A 14858-nucleotide genomic window follows, 5' to 3' on the forward strand; every position below is an offset into this window, starting at 1 on the left:
ATCTATTTTTTATGAAAGGTGTTTTGAATTCATAACCACCAACTTTTTTTGAATATGTAATTGAATAATATGGTACTGTAGCGGCTAAATAGATAAATTATCAAAATTTTATTGTCAATTAATCGCAACTAATATATTATAACAAAAAAACAATAATTAATATAAATATACTTGTACCGATACAAGTACACAAGCACATACCTATCAATAGTAGTAGGTGGGTATTCATTATTCTCACTTCAATATATTATTATTAGTACCCGTTTCCATTTTAGTGTATCTATAGAAGATGACAGTGTCAACTAATAAAAAAATTAATTAAAGAAGTACATACTACAAAATAAATAATAATAGTTTAGTTTACCGTATAGATATGGCGAGCCTTTCTTCTCGTGAAATACTTCTTCTCATAGCTGTGCTGTGTCACAACTTTTTATTATATTTTGTAAAACTGCTTACCTACCGAATGTATTAATAGTATTTACAACAGGTTTTTAGAATACTGCAAATATTCAAATTATTCAAAATATTATGTTTTTGTACTTAATCCTTTACTTAGTAGGTATCTAGGTAATAAGGTTTTTACCCTTTCTTCGTGTATTAACTTATAATCTTTTTTTATTGTATTAATAAATAATAATAGTACAAAACTTAAATCAATTAGAATTTAAATTCAAACTCCATCAAGTACCCTCGGTCGATAGTATTGATGATGATGGTATATAATAGGCTCAACAATAGGTAATTTTCAAAACGCTTTCGATATAAAACAGTCCAGCTCCAAAAGAAGCAATAGTGGGAAAATAAATGTAGGTATAATGCAATATTACGTACTGATTTTATATTGATTTATTTACCCTTGTACGCCACTGTAATGAAAGATAAATACTCTCGCAGCAGGGTGCAGTTTCAAAAAAAGGCGTTTATGAATCCCCTTGAAAACCGTGTTTTCTCTTGGACAGCATTGTCGAAATTTTGACGCATTTGACACGCATTTAAAACGCAATCGGCTCGCAAATAAAACGCAAATAAAACGCAAACGTCGTTTGGCGGATGAATCCGAAACTTCGCTTTGCCGTGTGCTCGCAGCTTTAGGTCCATACCATGGGTCAAACACACGTTGAAAAACAATGTTTGAATTTTTCGTCAGACCCGGGAAATCGAACTCGGGACCCACAACATTACAGGCAGACACTGTATCCGCTCGCCCAATATAATAGTGGATACCTAATTCATTAAAATTCAATAATGATCAGGACCGGTTTCGTCATTATATGATGTGAATTCAATTCTAAATGTTTAGTTTTATTTTGTTATATTTTATTTAATACTCGGGAAAATGGCAGTTAATAAGTATCTACCTACTTGCCCTGCACAGTGCTTGCCCTATGCTCCAAGGCTCATGCATAAAGGTAGGTAATGCTGATATTTCTATAAACATACCACATTAGCGTGAGGTTTGATAATTTTGACAGAAAATGATACATACTTGGTGCGTTGCCAAGCAAGAGAAAGCGATGCACTAGGTGTGATGTAAGCGCTAGTTGAGAATGGCAACCGTAACAATAATCGAATATATCCTGCCTAATTGCTGCGAACTGCAAATCGCAATTGCGCATGTTAAAGGTTAAATTGTTCCACTATAGTTGACGCGTCCACGATGGCCGCGTGGCTTAAGCGTCGGCCTAGTGTGATGAAAAGCCGTGATTATTGTTGCACTACCCCTACAAAACCTCAAATCCATATTATATTGCATTGAAATTTTTCCGTTTTCTTCCCTTACGCATTATGCCCAGCGCGCACATCTTCATGTTACGCTGTGTTACCCTTAAATTCTAGATTTCTGTTTTACAGTCCACGTGACAACGGGAAGTGCGCACTAGTTGAAAACATTTTAAGCTCAATGGATGGTCACTTATGAGCACCGGCTCTCTCTCTTATTTTAAATCAACGTTTAATTTTATTGTACTACCCTATTAAAGATTTACTAGTAGATACAACAAGATAATAGCTGATGTTTATCCGTGGAAAGCTATGCAGAAGAAAATGTAACATATTGTTAATACAACAGTCAAAACGAATGCCAAATGGAATACATCCAAATATCTGGAGCCAAGAATGAAGGTATAGATAGTGTGGCATATACGACACAAACGGTAGTCTATGAAGAAGTTGGAGAACCCGTCAAAAGCATCGAAAATTTTCCGACTAAGATGGATTTAGATCAGCCAGCCTGAAAACTTTTTGATGCGAAGGAATTGGCGTGTTAAGAAATTTGGTGGTTGGATGGTGTTAATCCCAGATTGAAGGAAAATAATATACAATAGTCCAATTTTTATACCTTGTCACTTACCAAAATGAACGTCCTATCTCTTGTTTATAATGAAAGCATTTTTAAATAATAAAAAAAAACAAATGAAATGGTATTCAAAAATTCAAATAATATAGTATTATATTTTACGTCCATAAAATGTTATGTCGAACAATCCATCAAGGGATACGACACCGATAAACCGGGATCCCGATATTCATGGATATACCGAAATGCCGGTTATTATAATCTAAAATACCGGTATTTTCGATACATTTATTAAGAAAGCAGAGAAATTAAAAATAATGTAATAGTATCTTCAATAATTAAATCATATGAACTGAAATAATAACAAAAAAGTCTACCCCATATTTATTTAAAGCGGAAAAACTCTCGACTTTGGTTTTGAGAGTTGAAACAATTCTGTCGTTTTCGGTTTATGGATGAAATTGTATTTAATTTTTTATGGAAAGTTGACGGCACTGAGAAAAGAATTAGGCTGCCGTGAAAGAATTATTGTTATGACATCTTTTTAACAAATACCGGTAAAAATGTAATACCAAAAAACCGGTATTAATATTTTCATTCGGTATTGCAATCCCTAGATGCTACAATGAAATTCGTTTTCGCGCATAAAGTGGCAAGCTATGTTATGGACACTATGGGGGTGACGACTTGAGGAGGCCAATATCCACGCCGGGCTGGTGCGTAGCACGAATGATGAAGAATCTAACACATGTTTTCAATATACTTAAGTACATAAACAATAAACCTATGAAAGTAATAATAATAATATAAATTAATTTAAAAATTACTTACTCTTTAAATTATCTTGATTGTTGAATGAAAAATAATATTTTTTAAATATTTTAAAAGCACGACTTAATTCACTTCACAATACAGTATAGAATGAAGTTATTAATAATTGAATATTTAGAGTTATTTTAAAGCACGGATTTGATTATGTACACATTGGTGGATTTCGTGAATGCTCGATAAGTCATAAAATACAGATTATAATATCGAAGTTTAACTATTCGATTTATTATTTTAGGACACACAGAACCACTCGGTAAGGTGTACAATCTTCAACTGAACGGAAAATCGTTTTACTGTCGGTTTTAACGCTTTCGACCTACTGTATGAGACAAGAGTTTAAAACACGCGTTTCGCGGTCTCAGATAAATCGATAGAGTAGGTAATAAATACTATAGCGAAGATGATTTTATTGAAAGTGACGCCTACTGTGAATTAGCCGAATTAATGGACACACTAATAGGCAGGCTCGCAACTCATCAGACTCCCCATAAACGGAAAAAAAAAAAAAAAAATACGAATTACTTAGGTAAATGGGATATTCCTTCTTCTTATTCTTCATCAGCGCATCTATTCTATACACAAGACTGCTATCGAGGGTAATTTTTCATATTTTTGTATCGAAGTATTAGCACTTATTGTAACAATTACAACAAAGCGCGAATCAAATTGAGGTGCATGAGAAATTTAGTCTATGGTTTCGTCATTTTCCAGAATATTTTGAACGATCACCATCTCCGTCAATTCACTGAAGAATGGCACTGACGAAGAGTGCCAACTATAATGTATTAGTAATTTGAATAATTATTATTAATTATTCATGCTAATTTCAATTAATTTTAACAGTTTCCACGTGTGCGTGTGTTAAAATTACTTGCGACATGACATCTATAGATAATATTATTTTGAACAGAACCCAACCTGCAGATCATAGATAATAGACAACATTCGTATAGAAAATACATAGCGCCAACCGCTAAAAACAAAAAAAAACGTGATTTTGACATGACAGTCGAAAAGTGTAGGCATGTAGACGATGATAAAAACGTTCATAGAGTCAATATACAAGACTGCTATCGGCAGCTATCGAGGGTAGTTTTTCATATTTTGTATCGAAGTATTAGCACTTATTGCAACAATTACAATAAGTTAAATGTAATTGTTACAATAATTGCTATGTTTTAACGGCACCTCTCTTGGCTGTGCTAAATTTTAGAGCGAGATAGACACTTTTGCCTGTTTAGACGGCTTACTTATTTACTTGCTTTAACTTATGTTTAAAATGAAGCTTATTAAATTTGCTGGTAAGCATTTTTGGTCGGAAGAGGTAGGTACATAAATAAAAAACCGGAATTTCTCAAATGTTTGTGAAAAACAAAAATCCTGTTGGTTCATTTTTAACGAATGATAATTCCTACTATATTTTTTTCGAAAATACTATAATTTCTTGGGCCGCTTACTATAATTAGGTGACAAAAAGATAGCAACACTGCATCGTATTCACAAATTTAATGTTAATATTAGATATCACGTGGTAGGTACCGCACTAAATTTAATTCTATTGGACATAGCGCAAGAGAAATGTTAAAACGGGACAGCATGTAGGTATATTCCAGTTATATACATATAGGTACCTACCACCAGTGGCGGCTCGTCCATATGCACTGTGAAACTGCAGCACCACCAAGCAAATTGAGAAAAATGTAATATTATAATATACATAAATTTATGTATATTATATGAAAATATCAATATTATTTAAGCGTGTGATAAGCTCGCCCACACACCGATACATGCAATGTTCAATAATATTATCATACACCGCGGTAGGTACTTCATTTTGCACAGTACCGTTTCCGATAGAATTTGAAGAAGGCGGGCGCGGAGAGCCGGGCTCGCAGCTGCAAGCTTAATCAGTACTGCGGGTCAGACAGTCCGATTTCAGAATTTCTCCCATAGACAAATATACTTTCGCCGTTTCTGCATCGCACGTGAGCACGCCCGCCACATCGAGGAAAGAAATATAGCTATAATGACACATCGTCTCTGTTCTGGCAGAACACACTAACTGGAGAATACTAGTTTTGAGTAATTTGACTTTGAAGTTGTTAAAATGTTTGAAATAATGGTCTATCATGTGAGTTTATTAAGTAACCGTAAAAAGGATGGCTTTAAAATAAAGACTGTTTATTTATTAAGAAGGTTTCCAGACGGTAAAGTTTGAAATAAGGAACATTTTGGTACTAACTCAATATGTCATTTTTTCGAATTAGTGTTTTCTGCCAGAACAGTGACGATATTAACATTGTTAAAAATTATTCCTGCAAGCAATTTATGCAAAGCTCTTTATTATTAATATAAATAATAAAGTAAAATATAATCCAAATAAACATTTTTTTTTTTTTTTTGATCAACCGCAGCACCCCCAAATATCTTATCCACGAGCCGTCACTGCCTACCACCCAAATTAGGATCGAGTATAAATATTTCAAGTAACTATCTGCGTATATGGAAAATAGTCATAAAGCCGTTGACAGATTAAACACAAATATAAAAATATAACATCTTAAGCCAAGAGATTACACTATGTGACTTATGTGTAAAATCTCGAAGTGTACAAAGTCTTAGCAAAAAGTATGTACTTTGTTATTCCACTAATTAATTTTAGTGACTGTTACAAAATAAATTAAATAATACATTTTTCAAGTTATACTTCTTTTGGAGCGTTTGGTAGAGAGTGAAACTGAGAGCTGCGCGCGCACACCGTTACGAAAGTGCCCGACAGTGTGAAGTTTGCTGCGAATCAGTCAGCTGTATACAAACGCAAGTTTGATAGAAGAATTGTTCCGTTGCCTAGACAACGAATTTATTATTGTCGGCCATTTCCGATTCCTTACGTAAACAAACGATTCAACGTCAGAGTGACAGTTGTTAGTTTAAAAATAAAAACAACAAGAAGTAATTACAAGTTAAAATGTATAGAAATAAACCAACGGTGCTCCAATAAGCGGCCGTTTTTCTTAAATGTGTAATTTAACAATATAATTAAGAGCTAGTCGAAGAATCTAGGTTATCACAAGTTTTGTTTTTGATTTGTTACAGTTACGCCAAAGAAGTATAACTTATAACGCGCGTATATAAGTACACACACCATTTTTTTTTTTAAACAAAACTTGATTGGGCTCATTTTCGTGGAACTTGCATTGACAAAACCTGTCTATAAGCAGTATAACGTAAAGTTCGCAGGGATTCAGTGTGGTGTAACCAATTTTCCGCGGGCCGTTGCATTTTCCGAGGAAATTTAAAAGAAAAACGACAAAATCCTTCCTTAATCATACGCCCTGTTAATCCCAGAAAGTCTACGCGACACAGCCTTTCTCCAACTGTCTCCAACAAGCTGTCGACAAATTTTATTAATGGACTAAATTCATTTTACGTCATAATGATATATACATTTCATTTATCGTTAGATATTATAATTGTTCATTTTTAAATTATCGTAATCCTAATTGCTGATATATAATATGTACTATATGTAATATGAATATGTAATATGTATAATATGACCATATATAATATTATATAAATACTAAAACTGATTATTTCTTAACTCTTCGACAAGTAAGCGGTGCAGCCAACCACGTCAACAAAAATATGTCAAACGGAATGAAAGTATAATAATTACATGCGTTTTTAAATTTTCTGTTGAATCATATAAACTTGACATGACTAGCTTAAACGATCAAAAACAATTGTATTTGATAGAAATAATACTGAAATGTCATTTTGACATGTCATATTGATTTCCATAGTAACGCACGTATATATTAATAATTTTGTTGCTAGGACCCCAGACCCGTAGCAACCAATAATAGTGGATTAACTTATTAACTGAAAATGAATTCAATTCTACTTAAAGACGGCTAAAAGTATTTAAAAAATGCATTGGCATCGTGTTCTGATATATTCTAAAAGTTTCAAATGTCTAGCTAGTCGGGAAGTTAGTTAAAAATCGATTGCAAGATTTGTACTGGATAAGCAACCACCGGGCATACAAGAATACGAGCTAACAAAAACGTTGTATAAAGGAAGCTAAGCATTCAACTGGAAGAAATTGTAAATTTCCTAACTGAAAAAATCGCAACCTCGGGAAAATTACCTTAGAAATAAAAATGACACCACTTTTTAGTTCTATCGGCAATAACTATTTTTTTTCCTCTGAAGAAAAACTTACCTATTTCATCTTCCTACTTCCAAGTCAGGAACTCCCGTCATTTCTTGATGGTATTGTAAATTAATAATAGTACGCTCATACCCATGTCCCCCCACATCCTGAAGCGGGCCCCCTACCTATTCTAAGGTTAAAGGCAGTGTGACGCATTATAGTTTTAATAATTATGTTTTAGGTCAACTTAAGGGTACATTATTTTGTGTATTGTTAGTGATTTTTTGTATTTTTAATACATCTACTTTAATAATCATCGAGCTGTCGAGTATCGACACACAATAATCAAAAATGACATCACACAATCATATAATTTAAAATGTTAATGGTCATGAAGTATTAAGTATTTTTACTATTTAAGCAAATTTGTGATGTGTTTATCTCACTTATCTGGTAAACCCACTACGCTTCCCCTCCAAAACCCTGCCCCCCAGGCTAGAGCTCTGCCAGCCTCAACCCTTGGGGCCATGCTCATACCTTCTAGTAAACAACTTCGGCTCACGCTAAGAATGGTTTCTATCCGCCCCATTTATTAAGTAGGTACATATAACAATTAACAAAATTTAAAAGAGTTTTTAATAAATGTATATTTCATCAAAATATGTAGGTACTTATTACATAGGTAAAATAAGAAAACGCGTCTCATTTTAAAAGAATATTGCGTCGCATGTGATTTTTTTATGGAACAAATAATTCATAACTGAAACTGAAAAGTGGAAAGGTGGCATTTTGAGTTTGCTTAGGGGCGACACTTTGCCCATGGATGTCACAGATAAAATAAAATAGGTATAATATAGCTCTACGCAGGGCTTTTTTTGTAATGTAACGCGGTGTAACGGCGTTCCGGCACCCCTTTTCATGGTTTTTTTATTGTTTCAAAAGCAATTAGATGAAACATCGTTCGCGATTACATAGTACAAGTTAATTTTCCTGAATCATCTCATATGAAAAGACATATCCTGAAAAACTATCGCGTTTGATATGTGCATTGAATTCTATTACCATTTCTTCAAGTGAATGTGAACGCGAATTTTCGTAAATGAATCTAATTATTACCCCAATAAGAGCTTCGTTGAAGACCAAAACAGTTTCGGCACTTTTGGTCGTCAGACTCGTCGGACCACATTTGACACTTTTGGATCATTCAAAACACATTGATCGGTGGTGACTCAGAAGAAGTCGGCCATAGACTCTAACTATAAGAAAAGGAATCGAGACGATTTGTCAGACGAAAATTGGACTGAACTTTGGAAATCATGCCATGGCCCCCACAAAGGGGAGGCTGACAGGACTTTAGCCTGGTGGATCGATGCTCTAATTGTAACAAAAATCGCCTGCGGCGCTAATTTCCTTCGCACGTATTAACATTTTAAAATATGTGGTTGTGTAATTGCATTTTATGGTTAATGTTTGTTGATACACTGAAACCTTTAATTTTACCTCGAATACCGCTACTATAGAGCATCACACTACCTTAGTGATAGGTGGGCGACCTGCTTCAGGATGTGGGTACCATGGAAATCACTATATACTTTACAGTTTTACAGTAGGTAATTTTTTGTCAAGAAGTGAGTTCCGGCACCTTTAAAAAAATAAAGCCCTGACTCTAGGTATCTAAATGTATGTAAATGTACTTATGTATCTTTTTTTAATAAATCGATAAAGTTTAAACAAGTATTATTTTTTTCAAGGATGACTAATTCATTTAGTTTCACTAAAATTACTTCAAAATCAATTTTAACGGATCTGGAAATCGACCATTGAGCATTCATTGATTTCCGCTGAGTACCTAATAGTTAAGCAGCGACTTACTAAACCTTCAATGACGCCTAGTTATAAAATTATTTTTTTTCATTTTGAGAACCGTCGGTTTACATCTAAAGGAAACTCAACCAACGTGGAGCGACGTGGACCAACTCGAAGGACATATTTGAAAAATTGCAATTAGGTATGAGTCCATAATATTAATACATTTTAATATGCTCCATGTATTTGTATCATCCCTCACCCTTTACAAAGCAATCTCATGATGGATGAAGAACTCCTCAAAATGTCTCCTTATAAAACTCCAAAGTTTTTCTTACTCAACTAAAAACTATCTATGATTATAATATGATCGTATGATTATAATATTCTTCTTGTAACTAAGTTGTGCCCGCAGTGGAATAGTCGAGAGTCACAGGTATTATATTATTCTATGGTCACGGGTTTGAATCATTTTGATCAATTTCACTTGTTTTTTTTAAAATTTGTATTTGGATTCAGAACATGTACCAGCGCATCTATTCCATATACAAGACTGCTTTCGGCCGCTACGGCAGCTATCTAGGGTAGGTTTGTATCGATGTATTATCACTTATTGTAACAATTACAATAAGTTAGCCCAGTAACGTCCCGTGGGGGTAGGCAGATTGAGCGTCGCTTGGGGGCGGCAGTTACTCGAAGGGCGGCAAATCGGGGAAAATCATTTGGAATATATAGAAATAGCTACCTAAATTTAGTATGTAATAACGAAAATATCATATTTAAAATTGAACTCACTGGTTTTCTTGGGCTCGCGATATCTAGTTTACTTCCATTGCCCTTCGTGACCAGAAACGACACGTGCAGATTTGCGAATAATTAGTCTGATATTTTGTTAGTAATGTATCCATACAACATATTTCTTAGATATTGGACTCATGAGAGGATGATAAAAATAATGTATAAAAAAATAAGTCGGCATTTTGGCGCTGCCTAGGGGCGGCATTATATCTAGGGACTTATAATAATAAATAAATAAATAATAAATAAATTATAGCACTTATTGTAACAATTACCACTAACTTATTGTAATTGTTACAATAAGTGCTAACACTTCCATACAAAAATATGAAAAACTACCCTCGATAGCTGCCGATACAGTCTTGTGTACCTAAAGAATAGATACGCAGATTCGTTAAGCGAATACCTAACAATCAGTCGTCGTAAAAAAGGTTTGTTTATATATTGTATAACCTACGCTCTGTGGAGACTACCGTGTTTCGCCTTGGAGCGGAAGTAACAATAATTTATCTATCTATATAATATTAAAACTATTTATTTACACACACAAAAAATATATGACATTACCGTTAAATATGCAAAGATGACATACGTTTTGCTATAAAAATAATATAATTACGACATATGTACTTATAAGTGGCGAAGGGTGGAAGTAGGCTGTTAAGATCGGACATAAATAGTTAACAATAAACTTCGCCAGTCTTATATTATGTATTTGTTTTCATTGAACACAATTTACAGATGGTATTGATAAGTTTTATTATTTTTTTATTTTAATGTTAATTTAACACTGCGAAAACCTAGCCATAATAGATAATAATCAAAGTATAGTCCACAATCTATCAAATATCTCAAATTATTCCATTAAAATAATAATAATTGTGGATATTTTATAGATATAGTAATATTTTTTAATGGTTTGGTTTCAGTGACGTTCCTTGCCAGTAGGCAGTTTGAGCGTCGCTTTGGGGCGGCAGTTACTCGAAGGGCGGCAAATCGAGGAGAATCGTTTGGAATATATAGAAATAGCTACATAAACTTAGTAATAACTAAAATGTCTTTCCATTAAAAAAATCAGCTCACTGGTTTTATTGGGTTTGCGATATCTAGTTTACTTCCATTGCCCTTCGACGTCCTTGGTGACCAGAAACGACTCGTGCAAATTTGCGAATAATTAGTCTTTTATTTTGTTAACTGTCAATTCATGGTGGAACTGCATTGTATTGTTGTTTTTATTTAATAAAAACAACAATACAAATAATTAGTCTGATATTTTATTAGTATAGGTACAACACATTTACCTATTAGATATTGGACACATGAAAGGATGATAAAAATACTGTATAAAAAATGAGGCGGCATTTTGGCGCTGGCTAGGGGCGGCATTTTATCTAGGGACGTCACTGTTTGGTTGAGGCAGGATTTAAATGTTTTTTTAAAAACTAAACAACACCATCTGTAAATTGTAGTCTAAGTTCAATAAAAACAAATATGAATGACTGACAAAGTATAATGTGCACTACTTATGTCGGATCTTAACAGCCTACCTCCACCCTTCGCCACTGATACTTATACATTATAATACTGTGGCGAAATAAGCTACGTAGAGGCCCTCGGCGACTGATTTTGAGGCCACATTTATAAAACTGAGTGAAAAAGACGGTATTAGAGTTGCGGTGCAAGCTCAGATTAACTAAAATAAACAGGTGTAGTGTAACTATACAAAAATACTATGAAAAAGTTTACCATACAATTGAAGCCAATTCCGAGGATCGTAATGCTAAACAGTTCGCGACAAGTCATGGTGTAATCTTTTCATAATGGATAATTTGGCATACGACTATGACCAGTAAATGCAAATGGCATACTAAAAGTTGCCTCTTTTACGATCGATCTATGCTCCGTACTTGGATGCAATGATATATTTTACAAATAAGTAAACATATTAGTTTGTGAAAAATACGCGCCTCCTGCGCTAAGAAGAAAACCGAATCATTCAAATTTGTCCTCAATATGCGGAACAAAATAATGGAAATTGAAAAAAGAGTATTACAATCAGCAGTGAATGGGCTTATCAAAAGGTTTAAAAGAAGGCGATCACAATATTATCATTATTTATGGCTATTATTTTTAGCATCAATAAAAATTTAATTTCGAAATACAATGTTATTCAATTTGTTACAGAATTGTATTTACACTGCCATCTGTATATTTCAGAATATTAATAATAAAGTACCTTCATAATAAGCAAGTTTTCCAACCACCTCGAATGCAATAACTTAGTAAACTTTTCAATAGATGACATATTATTTTTTTGTGAAGTTAAAATATTAGCATAGTGAATGCTCTTCCTTGTTTCTGCCTGCTAGGGCGCATTTAGCAGAATAGAAGTACAATTTAATTATTGATAACTTGTATTTTAAAAGTTTTTTTAAGTAAATAAATCAATATGTACATACCTCGTTATATAGCAGGAGCGTGTGATGACTTTTGCTTTTAGGGATGGGTTTGTGACTTATAGTACATAGAACCAGGGCTTTTTTGTCTTGTTTTTGCTAACATAGTACAAGTTAATTTTCCTGAATCATATCATATAGACATATTATCCTGAAAAATTATCATGTTTGATAATATATGCATTGAATTTTATTACCATTTCTTCAAGTGAATGTGAATGCGAATTTTCGCAAATGAATCTAATTATTACCCTAATACGAGCTTCGTTGAAGACCAAAACAGTTTCGGTACTTTTGTTCATCAAACTCGTCGGAGACATCTGGCCGTAGACTCCGACACTAAGAAAAAAAATCAAGACGATTTGCCAGACCAGAATTGGACTGAACTTTGGAAATCACCATGGCCCCCACAAAGGGGGGGGGGCTGACAGGACTCTAGACTGGGGGGTCGACCAGTGACAACGCACATTACAAATTTGCTCTAATTGTAAAAAAAAATCGCCTGAGGCGCTAATTTCCTTCGGGCATATTGACATTTTAAAATTTGTAGTTGTGTAATTACATTTGTTGATACACTGTATACCTCTTTACCTTGAACACCATTCGAAAAATGCTACTATAGAGCGTCACACTGTCTTTAACCTTAGTGATAGGTGGGGGGCACGCTTAATGATGTGGGGGCCATGGAAATCACTATATACTTTTATTCAAATACCTATATGTTTTTACAATTTAATTTTTTACAACTTTAGTTGTTTATTTGTTTAATTTTTTATGCACTTCGTGGCATAGGAAAAGTTGCTTTAAATATTTGAATATAATTTTATTTAGTAGGTTCTTTGGCAAGAAGTGAGTTCCGGCACCTTTGTTTTTTTTTTAAAAAGCCCTGCATAGAACTTTTATAATATAATGGAAGTGTGGGAAATCAAAAAAAAATAATTAACTAAAATTAAAAATTAAAAAAGCAATTAATTTCTTTATTGATTATAAGGGTACTTAATTACATAAATAATTTGTAATTATAACAATATTAAATAGTGTTATTTTTTAATACATACAATAAAATCGATTCGAATGACAATATTTTTTTACAATAATAATTATAATACTGAAATCAATAAACAAACAAAAAATAAATAAGCGAGTTTGTATATACATGGGTTATAAAAACTGATAGAGTAGAATCTCACTAATCCGCCACAATCTGAAGACATTTTGGTAATGCAAAATGACAGATTTTAAGCAGTTTAGTATGAGAAAACAAAATAATTTATAGCAATAAAACAGGTTGTTTAGTATTTAATATTATAATGTGTAGGAAATACAATTTTCATGATTTTTTAATCTTCAGTTGTACTTATATTCCAGTAAGGCACTATCAGGTTTCATATAGGTATTGCATTCTACTGTGTATTAGTGATTTACTTTTTCTCAACTAATTGTTTGTCCAACAAATAATGCAAACCGATATAATAATTGAGGGGCTGAGAAATAAAGTGATCCAAATTAATAGTAAATTAAGTATAACGACTACGTAGTCAGTATTTTAAACATACTTTTTCTGAAAACAGTTGTTATATTACTACACTAAGTTTTAATTTGAATTTCAAAGTATTACACTTAATGAATAGGAATCTCTCTGATATGCTTACAACTTTACACACAAAGAAAGTGCCTGTATCTTTTTTTAAAGATAAAATATATGATAATTAAATGATAACTGCCCCAAGCTAATATTTTAGTTATTTATGTCATTTGTACTACCCTGTAAATCCCTTAAATTAAGGTAATGTCAAACTAAATATTATTCTTGGAATATACTGCAGCAGTTGGAGATTCTAAGCTTAACCTAAAAATGAGAGACATACGAAAACTTAACCTATAAATTAGTGATGAAATTCAAAACCAGAGTACTTCTTTAAAATTTATTTATATAACGCCAGTTGGAACTTGAACTTGTTACATGGTGGGTGATGTTAAGGTCGGCTAAAACAAGTGAAATCAAAATGTTTATTCTGAAAACACCAATGTACAAGTGAGGCCGACATCGCCATACAGAACTGTGACATGGACCTTACACTTCACTCGTGGTGTTTCGAATGTAAGATATTCTGAAAGATTCTCCGGCATATCAATGAAAAAGGAAGTCACCAGTTAATTTATGAATATGTCCAGTGTTTGCTATGAGGTGGCCATCATATTTTTAAAAATCCAATCAATAATAATGTGCTGGAACTGGACAGGTAAAAAAAGACCTCCAACTGTCATTCCATAGCAGGAGAAAGACTATGATGGAAAGCGGTATTGAAAGTGGCCGAGGCTGACATCGGGCTGTAATGACATTCATCAATAATAATAAAAAAATCTAACCCTTTTCAATACACTTTGAGCAGCGTTAGCATTTAAATAACCAACAGCACACTTTACTAAAATATGTCTTTAGAATGGCATTTGCAGTCAAAAACATTGAGGAATGAAAGACTCCAAGCTATAGATAAGGTCAGGT

The 14858-nt window shown here is 33.3% G+C and overlaps 1 protein-coding gene across 1 annotated transcript in view; it reads right to left on the reverse strand.

Moving 5' to 3' along the window:
- The window catches only part of LOC147075308 (neprilysin-2-like), a 94920-nt gene extending 91515 nt beyond the window's left edge, over nt 1-3405 (reverse strand). Inside the window, exon 1 of the mRNA XM_085942743.1 lies at nt 3131-3405. The gene's annotated coding sequence lies outside the window, so the exon portion shown is untranslated. The remainder of the gene's footprint in view (nt 1-3130) is intronic.
- Between the last annotated feature and the right edge of the window lie 11453 nt (nt 3406-14858).

Source organism: Rhyacophila brunnea, unplaced genomic scaffold (assembly GCF_057557595.1).
Source record: "Rhyacophila brunnea isolate RB1 unplaced genomic scaffold, BYU_Rbru_1.0 scaffold_15, whole genome shotgun sequence".
Taxonomy (NCBI): Eukaryota; Metazoa; Arthropoda; class Insecta; order Trichoptera; family Rhyacophilidae; genus Rhyacophila; species Rhyacophila brunnea.